Source organism: Anser cygnoides, chromosome 2 (genome assembly GCF_040182565.1).
Source record: "Anser cygnoides isolate HZ-2024a breed goose chromosome 2, Taihu_goose_T2T_genome, whole genome shotgun sequence".
NCBI lineage: Eukaryota > Metazoa > Chordata > Aves > Anseriformes > Anatidae > Anser > Anser cygnoides.
This window is the reverse complement of record NC_089874.1, coordinates 161,110,690-161,126,580: the sequence shown is the minus strand read 5'-3', so window position 1 is coordinate 161,126,580 and position 15,891 is coordinate 161,110,690.

The following is a 15,891-nucleotide window of genomic DNA, read 5'->3' as shown; positions in this document are numbered from 1 at the left end:
TATCCTTGAAAATACTGAAAATGTTTCTTGCAAGAATGCAGAAATATATGCAAAGCTTGACATATTTCCTTAAAAACATACTCATAATGCAGAAAGAACCCTCAAGTACCTAAGTTTTAGTGGAGTGAAGTAGGTCATAGTCACTACGTGGTATAGGTCCCCATAGTGGGGTGAGGAGAGTCCTTATGGGGGTCCTGGGGCAATCAGTCTAGCTCATCTGGACCCTAAAGAGAAGAAGAGTCCATGTATTTTTTCCATGTATTTTGTTCCCCATGAAGGTGACTTTAAACTCAAAGCTGTCCACATAGCACTGCAACTTGACTGTGTGCATGTGGTTGAGCAATTTCTGTGTGTGCTTAAAACATATGGTTTATATTCCCTTCTTGAACAATTTAGCATAGTTATATTTTGGTCACAACCAAATCAAACCTTCTTGAGATTAGTTTTTCAAAGGGAAAATTAATTATCATGCAGTGGCCTGAGCTGTCACTGGAGGAAACTTATAGCCCTCTGAATAAGGCATGAGCTGGATGAAAGGAGTATATGGGGCCTTCCATAAAAATTTATATTTCACCAACCTGATAAGCAGACATTTTCACCTTGCACAAGTCTCATTGTAGCTGACAGGTCCTAGAATCACATTTTCCAGTGCACCCAACTCCTCTTTTTAATGATGAACCAGGAACATAGAAGCCTCAGGACCCCTGGGTTCTAGTTCCGTATTGCTCCCAAACTGTGCAACCTGCCACATCTCGATTTTAATAAAGTTCACACTGGAATGAAGGAACCGAACTGACCCTAGAGACTAACCAGTATCTGAGCCTTGTGGAGCTGTATCGGTCACGATGATACATCAACAGACTGGCACCAGTGCCTCTTTGCTGCAGTCCTGACTGTTTGAAAACAGCATCATCCTCTTTTCCATACATCGGAGAACAAATCAAGGGCTAATTTCTTGGCTCCCAACAGCCAAAGTGGGGCCCTCAGGAATCTTTGTGTCCAGCACAGTCTGCTTGTTTCCATGCTGGGATATTCTACCACTCCTGATTCCTCCCTGGGTTTTCCCTTTCCATTTTTTCTCACACCTCCAAATGCATAATGGCAGTTTGCAGACAGTCCTATAGCAAGGTTTTCTGTCCTTCTGTGCTTGTTGGTACAGTTTTCTCTGTGTGTGTGTGTGTGTTTCTTTTTTCTTTTTCCTCTTTTCTTTTTTCTTTTCTTTTCTTGGGGATCAGTGCTTTGGAAAACAGATTCCATTGTCTCTAGTTATATTATAGATGAAGGGGAATGTAATTGCTCCTTCTATTTGTCTTGAGAAATGGGTTCTTTGCAGATCTGCCAATTGTAGCTCTCTGAACAGAGATCTACTTGATCCCCGAACATCAGACACAATATTTACTTTCTGTCAGAGGCTCTTGCAAAATCTGGTTTAGCTATCCACTGAAGAAACATATATATAAATATATATATAACCACCATATAAATGCAAAGTGGTATTATTAAGGGGAGAAGAGAATTGCCATATTGATCTAAATAATATGCTGTTAACTGCCAAAGAGCAAGCACACTTTCTGCTAACAGGTTTTTCTAATTCTAGAGGAAGAATAACAAGGCTGGAGGCTGGAAGACATTTAGCAGCAAATATGAAAATGGTTTTGTTTGTTCTCATTCTTTGTCCCTTAAACTCTCTGTGCTTTGCTGCATGCCTGTTTTTCAAAGCTGCAAAGCACTTTCACCCTACAGCAAGCTCTAAAAGCAATTCCACATGGCCAACAGAGCTGAAAGGGGGAGTAAAGGGAAAACAGATTGACGTTTCTATACAGGGAAATGCAACATGGCATGGAGAGGCCCGTGAGAACAGGAGGCATCCTGAACCAAGAAGCTCCAGGTCTGCATCTCCTAGGGCCTGCTTTTCCCTCCCTTTAATTGGTTTGTGTTGATATTTATTCATTTAGGCATTTGAATATCTTTCTGGTGATGAGGGAGTTCCATTGTGTGCAACAAAAACCTGGGAGCTTAGAAGGTCTCTATACACCCCTCATGCCAACAAAAAGCAGACGTTCTTTGCTCTGCTCTGTCTTTGTCAATTGAAAACCATGCAAGAAATAAGGTAGGGCTTAAAATCTAGCCCAGTGATGTGGTCAAGTAACTGGGTGATCATCTCTTATTCTGCATTGCAGCTTGCTATTTTGGTATCAAATTTCCCCTCTTTAAGTCCTGACATGGTGATGAAACTCAAACTGGCACATATTTTTGACTTTCATAGGGCATCCACAAAAGAAAGAGAAGCAATATTGTAGAACCCATATGCAATTGCAGAAATGAGGCAGATTAAAGATGCTGTCAATCATGTTTCATGAGCTACAGAAGGTACAGAGATAGTCCATGAACAACAACAGTAAATGAATCAGTACAGAAGACAAGAAACAGCATTAACGGGAGGGCATTACAGAGATCTCCAGACAGATCCAGAGACGGTCTAACTTCAGTGGTCAGTGCCATACCGCAGCTAACAAGTCCTGCCTCTTCTCAGGCTATTCTTGACTCCTTGACGTCTCTTCTACAAGTTTCAATATCTTCCTATTATTTAAAGCAGGGATACACAATCTTTATGCCTGGATAGGCAAAGAGAAAACGAATATCCTGTCATGTGCCTTACTACATGGAGGGACTTGCAGGGATGTGCAGTTTAGTCTGCAAGCATACAAAAAAGAAAGACACCACAGAGGAACTTAGAAACTGTGATGTAAGGACTTGAAAGGTCAAAGCTGAAGATCATGAAGTTCGTGTTTCAGATCTGGAGAATATGCAGGATGGTGATGCCTGCCATTAAAAAAAAAATCACCAAGGATGTTGTGGCTGAGGAAGGTTAAAAGCTTAATTTTGTTATATTAGACTTGGTTTGAGGTTAGCCATAAGGATATGTCAGAGAGACAGCACATGGTTTTGGACAAAAAAAAAAAAAAAATTGGACAAAAGCTTCTAACATTTATCCCATTTACTGTAAGATACGTGTACAGCAGACTGTCCACCTCTCAATCATCAAAAATCCCTACAGGAGAGACACCAATATTTCTGGATGCTTTTCATTACCTCCTGAGAAACACCTCCGAAGTATGTCTGAAGAACTGTGTCTTAAAAGTCACTTTTTACTCCCAGTGACTATAGATAAATAGATAAATAGATAAATAAATAAATAAATAAATAAATAGCTCAGATGCCGAAGTATCCCTTGTGTCTGTACAAAATCAGGCAAAATTAATCTCACCTTAGGTGGCCATCTGTTGAAAGAGAAAGTGCTAAAGCAGCTACACTGGGCTGGCAGTTGTAATGGCAGATGAGAGGGCCACAAGCTTGTGGAAATCCCCAGCCAGATGGAGGATAAGGAGAATCCTTCACAAGAGCTGTGAGAGTGGTAGGAAAACACCGGTCATGGGAAGCAGGAGAGAAGAGGAGCTCCTGAAGTCAAAGGGAGTGGAGAAGCTCAAGGGGATTAAGGGGCAGTGCTGGGCCTCTGCTTTGGTTTGGGAAAGGTCATCAGAGACTTCTGAGCAAGTTGTTTCAGCTGAGAACTTGGGGCATGCACTGGATTTCAGGGGCTTTTGAGGGAATTGGCAGAGGGGAGATACACACATTGAAAATAAGTGTTTGGGGAGGTTGGAGATGAAAAGGAGAAAATGAAGCATTTTGTCCTTTGGGGGAAAAAATAAAAAACAATCCATAACTAACTAAAAAAATAAATCATCTCAATATGGTTGTCATAAATACATATATAAAGTAAAAATAAATAAATAAATAAATAAAAGGGAAAGAAAGAGAAAAAAAGGAAGAAAAAAGGAAGAAAAAAGAAGGAAGAAAAAATAAAAAAATAAGAAAGAAGAAAGAAAAGAAAAAAAGAGAAAGGAGATAAAAGAAAGAAAGAAAAAGAAAAAAGAAAATAACAACAACAAAAACTTGTGGTCAGGTACAGGCATCATCTTTCTATTCCAAGCCTTACCTTTTGAAAATTATTGATGTTATGGAAGTGTGCCGGAGTCTGGCATAACAGCTAGCCTTGCACAGAGGGCAAGGTAGAAATTTCCCCACAGATATCAGCAGGACTTTTCAAGTTTTATCAGCAATGTTTTGTTCAAACAGTCCGTAATGTGGATGCCACAGGTCACATTTTAAGTAGTTTTGGGAAAAGTCTTTAATAATGTTCTTGCCATTGAAGTCCCTGATCAGAAGTAAAAAAAAAAAATTAAAAAAATAAAATAATAATTATTGGCTGTGGCAGTAATTCCCTCCGTAGTGTCAATCTACTGTACCAAAAACTTCCTGCCTCAGTTTCCAATTGTTAAAGCAAATTCAGATCTAAATCCATTGTCCTGCTTGATCAGAACTGTTAAAGCAAATGTAAACCTATGCCCATGGTCTTGCTTATTCAGGTCATAAATGCCTGCAGCTTCTTTCTCTGGGTTACTTTAGTAGGTAGACCAGTACAGTCGTGATCTCATCCAAAGTCACAGAAGAACCATGATATAAATAACAACCACAACCAATTTCCTACAGTCTTACTAAAAAGGTTTTTTCTTCCTTCTGCCATACATATACATATGTATGAATATTAATCCTGCCAAAAAGAAGAGAGGAAAAAAAAAGACAGAGATAGAGGGGTAATAAAAATTCAGTACATCAAACTGACTTTTCTTGATTTACAACAGATAATTATCATTCTTCATGCACGGCTGCTCTCCTGTTGTGAGAAAGCAGAGCAGGTGGAGCACTACTCGCCCAATATCCTTCCCCCAACAATCCCATCCACCTGCAAACTCCCCATGCACCTGCACCAAGAGAGGCATTGTCAAGACCAGACAGGATAGGTGAGAAAATAGAGATGGAGGTAGCTGAACAAAGGCATTTGGAAAAGTTGGTTTTGCCCCTACTTGCATAGTCTTGAAAGCTTCTTTAGCATCCACTTACTTAACCTGCCATGGTGATGGCTCTATCATTTTACTGTGGGGTGTAAAAGAAAAAAAGGCAGTAAAAAATTTAGACGACATAAAAGAAGTGTGGAATGATAATTGGAATTATTCACGTAATGGATTAAAACTATTACAAGTACCATGATCTAAATCTGAATGGTGGGGGATGGGGAGGAGGGGAGTAAACTAATAGAACTTGGAATTGATTTTCAAAGAATACTAAAAATTATTACCAGTAAAATTTACAAGCACTGTAGATCACCCGCACTGCTGCCTTATTTGTAACAGAAATATCTAATTCCAAAATGAATTGGGCTGTGCAAAAACTAATTCTTGCTGATGATGGCAAGTTGTTAATTAAACGACACTTCTGCGCTGTTCATTTTGAAAGTCTCTGGAAAGATAACCTGAAGTTCTCAGCTTCTGAAATAAGTGGAGTGAGGTGAGCAAGCATGGAGTTTTATAGACCCCAGGGGAAGAAAAAGAAAATTCCCTTTAGGAATATGGTCACTGGGACAGGGTTTTGTCACATTGCCAATACCAAGAAGGTATAAAATGTTTAGAAGGGACAGAAATGGAGGTGGGAGAGATGGCGTTCACAATCTAGAAACACATGGTCTTTCAGAGAAAATTATGTCACTGATTGAGCTGTTTTGTGAGTGGTTCACAGAGGGTACTGCGTGCCCGTGGACCATAAAGCCTTGTTTTTCCATTGAAATGCAAGATGCAGTATGCTCGCCAAATGCCTTAGGGGCTATATGCATACATAAGGCTGCAAACGTGCATAAAGCCTTTGGTGGAGAAAGCCTAGGTTTGTGGATGCCCAAACCACCTCCCTTTTCAGATAATTTCAGTGAGCCTTGGATGGCTTTGTGCTTTCCACCAGACATCTTTTTTGGAATTGGTAGGTCAGTGGCTACTTGAATATGATCGTTCCTGATAATCTTTAACCACGTACCCTTCGTGGTGGGGCTGAGTAGCAAGAGTTTCACAGAGAGGACTCAGAAGACAGAGAGACAAGTCGTGTATAAAATCTGACTCAAAAGGGACTTGAGCCCAGGTCTTCAGGGTTTTAACTTAACACCCTGAATACACAGCATGTTAGCACACTTTTAGCCCCAGCCATTATACACAATCTTCCACCACCCTTAGAAACAACCTCTTATGGCCAAAATTACTTGAACTCATGTAGGAATAATTTATAGGGTTGTCTATAGTTTGTTTCCACACATGTAGCTCTGGTTACCTGCTTGTCATCCAAAGGGTTCCTTCATATTTGGTTAAACAAACAAACAAACAAAAAACAGAATAGGATGTGCCAAATTCACCTTTTGTTATCACGAAGCATATTTCCAGGTGAGGTCAAGGAAGTCGTATCTGCTTCTGTTAGAAGAGATACTAGCCCAAAGAATATTTCAGCACTCTGTCAGCATTTGAAATCCAGCCCCATGCATGTGGCAAGGAGAAGCTGTTGTCTTTCAGGTATCCCTCCTCCCATTGAAGTAGCCACACTGGGACACAGTAGCTGGCCCTACAAAGCGATCCTAGAACTGACACTCACTTAAACAGATCCAGCCTGGAGGTTTCCTTTTTATTATTATTATTTTGTTTCCTTCGTGCAGTTCTGCTCATAGAGTCTCACATGACTGCCAAACTTTTCATTTACATGCTGATCCTGATATCCTGCCCCAGCTCCGTTCTCTGAAGCATTCATGGGGAACAGTGAAATATATCTGGCGTGGTTCAGCTTACTCATGGAGCAGCTTGTTCCTCACTTAGAGGCAATATATTTTTCAAGGTGGAGATCTTATCTTTTTCATTTTGCTACCTTCATTTATTTGTTTCATACAACAGAACGGCTTATTTTTGACTCATATATGTCGTGCAAAGGGGTGGTGTTAGTGATGACAAAGAAGAGGGGAGGAACTTTGCTAGGAATAGGAGAAAAGAAGCTACCAGCTGGGGCAACTGTCTCTCTATCTATGAAGAAGAAGATCTATCCTATCCCATATACTAGGTGATAAAATCTCTCTAATTTGTGCTCTCTTTGCTTTGACTTTACTCATAATGTTCACCATCAGGCCTTCCAGGTCCCTGTAGACAAGGTAGAGGAAGACAGAATGAAAGACAACTGAAGCAAATAGGATAAACACAAGTCCATGAGGCCGTGCACCTGAAGGTGCTGGGAAAGTTGGCCTGTGTCATGGTGAGGCGATTCTCTAGCAGATATGAAAGGTTAAGGCAATCATGGGATTTTCTGATTTCTGGGAAAAGGCAAATGTCACTACCAGTTTCAAGAAATGCAAAAAGGAGGATCCGTGTAGCTACAGGCCAATCAGTTTATCCTTATTCTCTGGAAAGGTTGCAAAGCAAATCCCTCTGGACACTCTGTACAGAAATATGAAAGACAAAGTTCACTAAGAACAGCCAGAGTGAATTTATCGAATGCAGGTCATGCATGACCAACCTGATGATACGACTAGCTCCAAGGAAAGAGAGAGAGCAGTGGAAGTGATTTACCTTGACTTTAACAAGTCTCCCATAACACTCTTGTAGATATATTAGAGAGCTATGAACTGGATAATGATCTTCTAAGATTTCACCCCAGAATAGTGGTAATCTTATCACATAATTTGGCTTTTCAATATCCCAGACCTTTGCAATGCAAAAAAAAAATGGTGGTAGTTGTAAAACTTTGTCCATGTAAAAATAAAAAGACAAGGGGAAGAAGCGAGAGAGAGAATCTTTAAATCCTTATGGCTGGGACAGAGCAGCAGTCACATGTGGGAATTTGGGCCCTGAGAACTGAGCTCCAAAAGTCAAAACAATCCAATCCAAAGTTTATCCAGGGTCCAGAAGACATCCAGGAGGGATAAAATATTCTGGCCATTAGCCAGAGAATATCAGAGAAGATTGTTCCAAATATTTTCATCTCCCTCAGAAATACAATTGGTAAGAAGGTGTCTTTGGGATGATGAAATACCTGACACCATACTACGCAGGGGGGTTTGGAATTAGGAGATCTTTAAGGTCGCTTGTCATCCAAACCATTCTGTGGTTCTTTGAGTCCATCCCAGACAACTTCTACGAGTGCCATATCCACAAGGAAAACAATTCCTTTTGCACCTGTCCAGTTTCAAGAGGTAACCATCCAGCTTGATTTTGGCTCAGGTCACATAGCTGTGTGTGTCTATAAGTCAAAGCACGTTGTCTTAGTAATTCATGGAGAAATACAGCCATTTTAAAGGAGTGAGTCACCTGACCTTTTTATAAGTCTGCTTCGGGATCAGATGAATCATGGCCTGAGCTCCACTGTCTGTGTTGACTAGCTCTCCGTTTACTGACTCAATTTATTCTCCATTTGTTTTGACAAAGATATTTATTTAATCAGATGCATTCCACCCCAGGAAATATAAGAAATTATCTCTTTATGTCTCCCTCGTACTTTATGCTCTTACCCTAAGTGTTCGTGAGCACCAGCCGTCACAGACAGGGTAGCTGGGCTGAGGGACAGGCTGATGCACAGAAACTGATCTTACAGTCCTCTTTAAATGACCTTCCTTTGCCAAGTCCAGCTCACACAGAGGCTAGAAATCTGACAAAATACCAGTGGAGCGTGACTGGAGGAGAAACAGTGCCAGCTTTGTATCAGAAGCAGACAAGCAACCCCTTTTCCATTTCCACAATCGTCCTCTACCAACACAAATCAAAATTAAAACTGGTCTACCAGGAGCTTAGCAAAGACGTTTCCAACAATAGCTGTAGATCTTCCACGTGGGGACCACTCATTCACTAAACTGTGTTTTCTTTTGTTTTCTTTCTCTTTGTGTTTTTCCCAATGGCATGAGCATAGGAAGACCACCTACCTTGGAAGGCTTTGCTGTATTTAAAACCAATTAAGTTTGGTATCCACTGTCTTTAAAAAACCTACAGGTCCCAGCTTTGGGTCTTCCACCTCTAAATACTCAGTTCAGATCACCCACAGGTCTGCAGGAAGAAGGAGACAAGTTCAGTCACTGGTAGCCTACACAATGCTTATCCTGTGGCCAGAACCAGTCCAGCCTTTCTCATCAGAACCTCATGCACAGAAGCAGGGGAAAAAAAAAATAAGAATATGGTAAAATGCACCACATTGTGAGCAGGAAGCAGCAGGGAATGTATGCAAAGGGAAGAAAGGAATTATATCATGAAGAACTGCTTTCTGTGACAGAATTATAAAATTATTGGGTGAAAGGAAATTTGCAGATTTAATATGCTAGTTAATGATGTGGCATTTGAAACAGTCCCTAACAAAACACTGCTCATGATATTAATTGATATTGTCTCTGAAAGGACTGCTGAGTTTACAATTGGTGGATGAATAAGAAGCAAAGAATAACCTTTTTCCAGGCTAGTGTGTACCCACAGAATTCTCTCAATAAATTTTAATTTTGGTAAAAAGCATGAATAATGTATTTGATCAAGTGCTAAAGAACAGGGCTTTGTTTTGCTTTTTTTTTTTTTTTTTTTTTAACCAGAACACAGAAATATTAAGCTATCTAGACTAACGCACTGTGCACAGTGTTTGAAACATAATTTACAGCATGGGATTTATCCTCTCCTGTTGACTGAAGCAACGGTTATTTCAGAAGACTGATGAAGAGACCCAACTCTGGTCCCTTTAGCACTAGCGGCTGAATGAAGTGCCGCACATAAGTGGCAGAGGTGAACAAAATTTCTCATTTGCTGTTTCCTGAGAAATGTCAGGATACTGAAACCTCTATTTTTACACATACGCAGCCTGCTATAGATTGGCCTACGGGTCAGTCAACCATACACTCTAATTCTCAATATAGATTTATTCACGTGGCCACAGATAACACAGTATCCACATGAACTTTAATAAATATGTCCTGAGAACCTCACTGCAGTGTTGTTAACCCTCCTGTTCTGAGGGAGAAATAGGTCAAAAGACCTAAATCGTCTGTGCAAGCTCACCCAGAAGATACATCAGAGCGAGATGGACAAAACCTAAATCTCCACAATCCAAATCCAGAGCCTTAATAGCAGAGTGCCCTACTTTGGGATATAACGTATGTGTGAATCACAAGGAGGTGCTACTTGGATCACAGTGTGGGTCAGTGTCAGATCAATTTGCTTAACAACCTTATTAGCAACATGAGAGAAGAAGGTCAGAGAATCCTAATGGGCATCTCAGGGTGGAGAGATCAGCAAGGACATTGAACACAGAAGAGGAAACAACAAAATGGTTTTAACCTCCTTGGGGGAGAATGTCCTATAAGAAAGCCTGCTCCTGGGGAAAAACATGAGAAAAAAACAATCTCTGCACAAGTATTATGGGTGAGATGTTGAGTTCAAGTGAAAAAAGACCTGTTGTTAAGGGCCCAGATTGAGTGGTATCTGCAGAGCATCTCCAGAACCTCCATTTGGAGGAGGCAAAGACAGCATCCTAGGGAACATTGCAGGAGAGGAGAGTCAGGATTAGTGCTAAATGCAGGATGTTAAGTAACAGTCTTCCTTTTTTTTTTTTTTTTTTTTTTCCTTTTTTCCCCAGTGGTACAAGTTTATAAAAGTTAGTGCTTTTGTGCTAGATGTTTGGTAATATGCAATATGCCTGACATTGTGAGCGACCTGAAAATGCTGATTAGAAACTCAAAAGCAGTGTAATAAAATCTGATGAAAAAGGAAAGTGATAACAACTGAGCTGAATAATGATATCTGAAGTGTTGAGAAAGCATACAGGAAAAACTGAAGGCATCAGTTAAAAGGTCACACACTTTGGGGACAAAAAAAAAAATAGCAATGATATGGGGCTCTGTGATAGATAGACATAGCCTGTTTACTATATATAAGGAAAAATGTTCAGTAATTATTACTGTTTTTTCCTTTGGAATTACAATGAAGGGGAAATATTAATATCTTCTTAGGGTGTCAGAGCTTATGGCAGCCACTCAGAAACCAAGAGCATTGCAATGCATATCCAGTGATAGAAATGCATTGAATATTTAGGCCGAGTGAAATGCACTCTGAAATTTTATAAGATGGGGAAAACAGCGATGTTACCTTTTGGGGTCAGCTTTTGAGAAATCTTCAAATGTGAGATAAAAAAAATAACACAGGGACAGCCATGCAGGGAAGTTGCAGAGACTGAGGACTTTGTGGAGCAGCATCAGGAGTCTATCGGATAATCTTAGGGCAACATAACTCCAGTGTTCACACAAGGCAATAAAGCCCTTTGTGTCTACCTGAAAAAAAAAGGTTCTTGGGCCTGATCCTGAACTGACTCCTGAACAAAATACTGAGACTTTTGATCTAGGACTCAAAGTATGAATGTGTAAGAGTCCTACACATCTGTGGGAACCTGAATTAAGTCAGTTCAGTGCTGCAAAGCTGCCTTGTGCATTCTTCTGCCTATATTACAGGCTGAGCAGCAAGCCTTCCCAAAGCATTTGATCTAGTAGTAATGACAAAATTAGCAGTTGGAGTTATCAGTAAAGCACAAGGTAAATAAATTAAATAGCTAAATTATTAATGACTAGTCACCAGTGGGAGAGGTGTTTTTGATGAAATGCAAGAAGGATGACTTCTGTATTTGTGCACCACCACCAGCAGCGTTAATAAAAATGTGTGGCCAGACTCAGAGAATATCAAGAAGGGCATGCCCAGCCTTGGGGAGAGGCTCAGTGCAGGACAAGCCAATGACCATGAGTTCCCACTGCAAACTTATGGTAAAAAAGGCAAATTTAGTCCTTGGCTTTACATAGAGTTGAATATGAATAAAAATTTTACTCATTTCTTCCGCTCCTTTCTTGCTCCTCCTTTTATTTGTATTATTTTTATTATTATTATTTTGTCAGCAGGCTAGAAAGAATGAAGAAAAGCACACCAAAAAAAAATAAATAGAAAAATTGCAAATTGAATGCTGGTGGATTTTTCCCCAGACACCACTGAAAACAGGAAGAAGTGGAAATAACAAACAATGCATTAATTTCGTTTGTTTGTTTGTTTGAGGAAAAAAAGGTAATTTTTCTCTAAGAGAAAACTTTAAAAGAAAATATTGCAAATAGCTCTACTTAGGTCTCTGGAAGCAAGACTGAACTTAATGCCAACGGAGGCTCTGTAGAGAGTAAATGAGGCACCAAAAGACTTTATAATTGCCCCATTAGCCTTCTTTCATCTTTTACATCTATGACACAATCAACACAGGCACCCCGAGAGTCTGGAAGAAAGGGTTTTTACTCGCTCGCAGGATGATACTATCAAGTAGCTACAGTACAAGCTACTCAATTTGCACTGAAGTCTCCCAGCCCAGTTAATTTCTGCTGCAATGTGGAGACAGCAACCTCAAAGAAATTTATCATTTCTCCCTTTCCATCCAGCAAAATACAGGAACAAAGGGCAAAGAGTCACTGCCAAGGAGTTGCGCAGTTGGCATTTAAACTTAATTCACCCAGAGCAGGATGGAGGAACATCAGACTTGTTGGGCCTGGAGTTGTAAGACTAATGGAGCTGAAGGGGAGCAGAAGCTTTTTAAATGCAATTCAGGAATTGTCTAGACTTTGTGAGAAACCTGCTAAATCAGAGTGGCACGATATTGGGAACAGGGAAGCTCTTCTTGCTCTTGGCAAGAGGACCAGGTGGTGGAGGGGGGAACGCAGTAGGATTGATTGCTGTGGGATGTCTGGTTGTTGCTGCTTGGAGTGTGATGGGGTGGTTGGCAAGATGAAGCATTATCTGACTCAGGGCTCTCTTCTCTAAATGAATATGGTGCTTGCCCAGAAGGGAAATCATTTGGGGGCATCTGATATGAAATTGAGGCTGTCTCATATGAAACTGTAACCCCATAGCAAAACTTTTGTTGACCCCAGCAACAGCTGAGGAGGGAGGAAGAAAGACTGGTAAGGATAATAGGTCAAAGAAAACATTTTTGGCTCTCCTTTCAACAGGCAACCCTTCCTTTTTATCTAGTTCTGTGTTCAGGCTTTCCCAAGGCAAGGCTCTTTAACAAGCACAAGAAAAGCAAGTCATGCCAGCTAGACCAAGATATCATAGAATCATTAAGGTTGGAAAAGCCCTCCAAGATCATCTGGTCCAACCATCCCCTACCACCAATGTCACCCACTAGACCATGTCCCTAAGCGCCAGGCCCAACCTTTCCTTGAACACCCCCAGGGACGGTGACTCCACCACCTCCCTGGGCAACCCGTCCCAATGCCTGACTGCTCGTTCTGAGAAGAAACGTCTCCTCGTTTCCAACCTGAACCTCCCCTGGCACAACCTGAGGCCATTCGCTCTGGTCCTATCACTAGTTACCTGTGAGAAGAGGCCAACACCCAGCTCCCCACAGCTTCCTTTCAGGGAGCTGTAGAGAGCAATGAGGTCTCCCCTGAGCCTCCTCTTCTCCAGACTAAACAACCCCAGTGCCCTCAGCCACTCCTCATAGGACCTGAGTATGGTTACCCCATGATGTCTGTTGCTGGTCTCTGTAACTATTTAAGACAGCTTGTGTTGCAACATTCCAGATGGCCAAGAGTTTCCACTATTTCAACCTGTGATCGTTGTTTGAACTCCCTTGCTGTTTCCTCTAGTCCCTGCTTAGCTCCCAGACTTGTGTTATTATCTTGGTTCCTGTGCTAGCTCCAAATCTTCGGTTTATCAGAATCAGTTATGACAGACAATTACAGTTGTTATCCCAAGACAGAGTAATGGGTCTTGTGGACAGGAGAGAAGCAGCAGAGGTTGCATCCTGGCATTAGAAAGGCTCTGGACAGTGTTTCACATGATGTTTTTCTAAACAAGATAAGGAAACATGGTGTGGATGAACGTTAAAAGGTGGGTACTCACAGAGCATCGATGGGTGTCAAAATGTATGCATGCATCTAATAGGAACATGCAGAAGTCTCCTTTGGACCAGTGAAGTGCTAGAAAGCTGGCTTGGGAGGAAGCATTGAGCAAACTGAACCAGAGGAAGGAATTGCAGAGGGTAGAGATGACAGCAGTCTTCCAGGTCATAGAAGGTTGTCCAAAGGAAGAAGGGAAATTTTTGTTCCTGCTTCAGTGGTTCCTGGGGAAAATATCATTGCTGTAAGTGGAGGTGCTTAAGAACAACCTGATAATGAAGTGTCAAGAATGACTTAGATCCAGTGAGGCAGAGCGATAGACAAGGGGATTTTCAGGGTGTCCTAGCCCTGTGATGCTTGACCTTCTAATAGTGTCACCTGTGTGAAAACATCAATGTTCCCAGAATTATTCCTTCCGTGAAGAGCTTAGCCATGCCTTGGAAAGGAAGATCATATGTAGAGTTTAATCTGGACAAATTTTCAAGCCATTTGAAGGTGGTTGTCCATCTGTGGCTCATGGGCCATCACCTGGGAAAGCCCCTAATGACGTGTTTTCAGAACCAAGGGGACGAGGAAGATCTCGGGAAAAGTTCTCACTAACTGGGCTGTTCAGGCCTGGTCCTGCATGAAAGTAAAATAAGTGCAAAGTTAAGCCAAAGAGAGGCTATTTCTGAAGAAAGATAAAATAAAATAAAAAATCTTGCCGTCCTATTTTCTCAAACATGTTTAACTGAATGTTTAACCAGAACACATTCTTGCCCAAGGCAATAGACCCAAAATTGAAAGTAAAGAAGTTGACTAATTAGGTGGAAGCTTTTCAGGAAAAAGACGGCATTCCTCTGACACAGAACGAACATCTTTAGGATGAACCAGGGATCACCCTGTAGCTGCCATACCTCCTTCCTCTGGGGGATGGAAAAGGAAAGTGAGAGAAGAAGATGGGTGTGTTGGTTTCTGTGGAGCTTAAAAAAAAATAGTGAAAGGTGTCATACTCATCTTGTCATGTAATGTCCGATGCAAAATTAGTCCTCTGCCTGTGGATGGGAGCCCAAGCAATGCTGGCAGTCATATGGAGGGGAAAATATGAAGGCCTTGCAGACCCGCCATAGTCTGATCTACCAAAGCAAATTGGCCATTTCCTAAATCTTTTATAAGAGACCTTTTGTAAGGAAATGGGCCGCTTTCTTCTCCACGCGCTCTCATTCTGTCACTGCTCTTTCCATTTTCTTTATCTGCAATGTTAATAATCCTAAAGGTATTTTTAGTGGGTTCCCTTGGAGATATATCTCTTCCAGTCTATGTGTTTCCTTGAATACCAATAGTCCAATATCCTGATATCATGATTATCTGCTAAAATGATTTACGTTATTTTATATAGAGTTTCCCACTAAAAAATCCAATAAAGTCAGGTTTCTAAATTATATTCCATCCTGTGAAAGTGTCTGGGAGAGAAAATAGTTTTTTAAATGTCATTTGTTACTGATAAATTTTCAAATTAACTGCAAGTTAATGAGAATTATTGTTCCAGACAATCCCATATGAGATTTTCCAAACTTTTATCTGTTGATATTTGCCAGCTACAATCAACCTTCATAAATCAGAATGGGGAATTATTCAGTAGCTTTAAATGTGAAAGCTCATTTGCCTGTTTGTTTCCAAAAAAAAAAAAAAAAGTAAAGAAAAAAACCTCTTATTACTGAACAGGCATTTATTCAGGAAAGCATTCAAACCTCTGCTGTTCCTCACAGTGTTGTCATCATGACTAACTTGAAGAACTATATGTTAGGCGAATATTTTGTTATATTGCTGCTTTTTTTTTCCCAGACCACAAATGCCCACGTTCTTATGTTCTTGAGGCTTTTCTCTTGTTCACACAGTGCTCACAACTGGGCACATCCGTCTGACTTTGGTCCCTTAAGCAGCTCCGAGTCCATGACAGCACTTCAGCACTTCATCCATGGCCACTCAGCTTATTAACCTCATGCATGACGCTATCTCAAGGCTTTTTTTGCAGATCCAAATAAATCCACCAGGACTTCATCTCACAGCTCTTTCCAGTTCTTGCTGATTATTGAGATACAACTTTC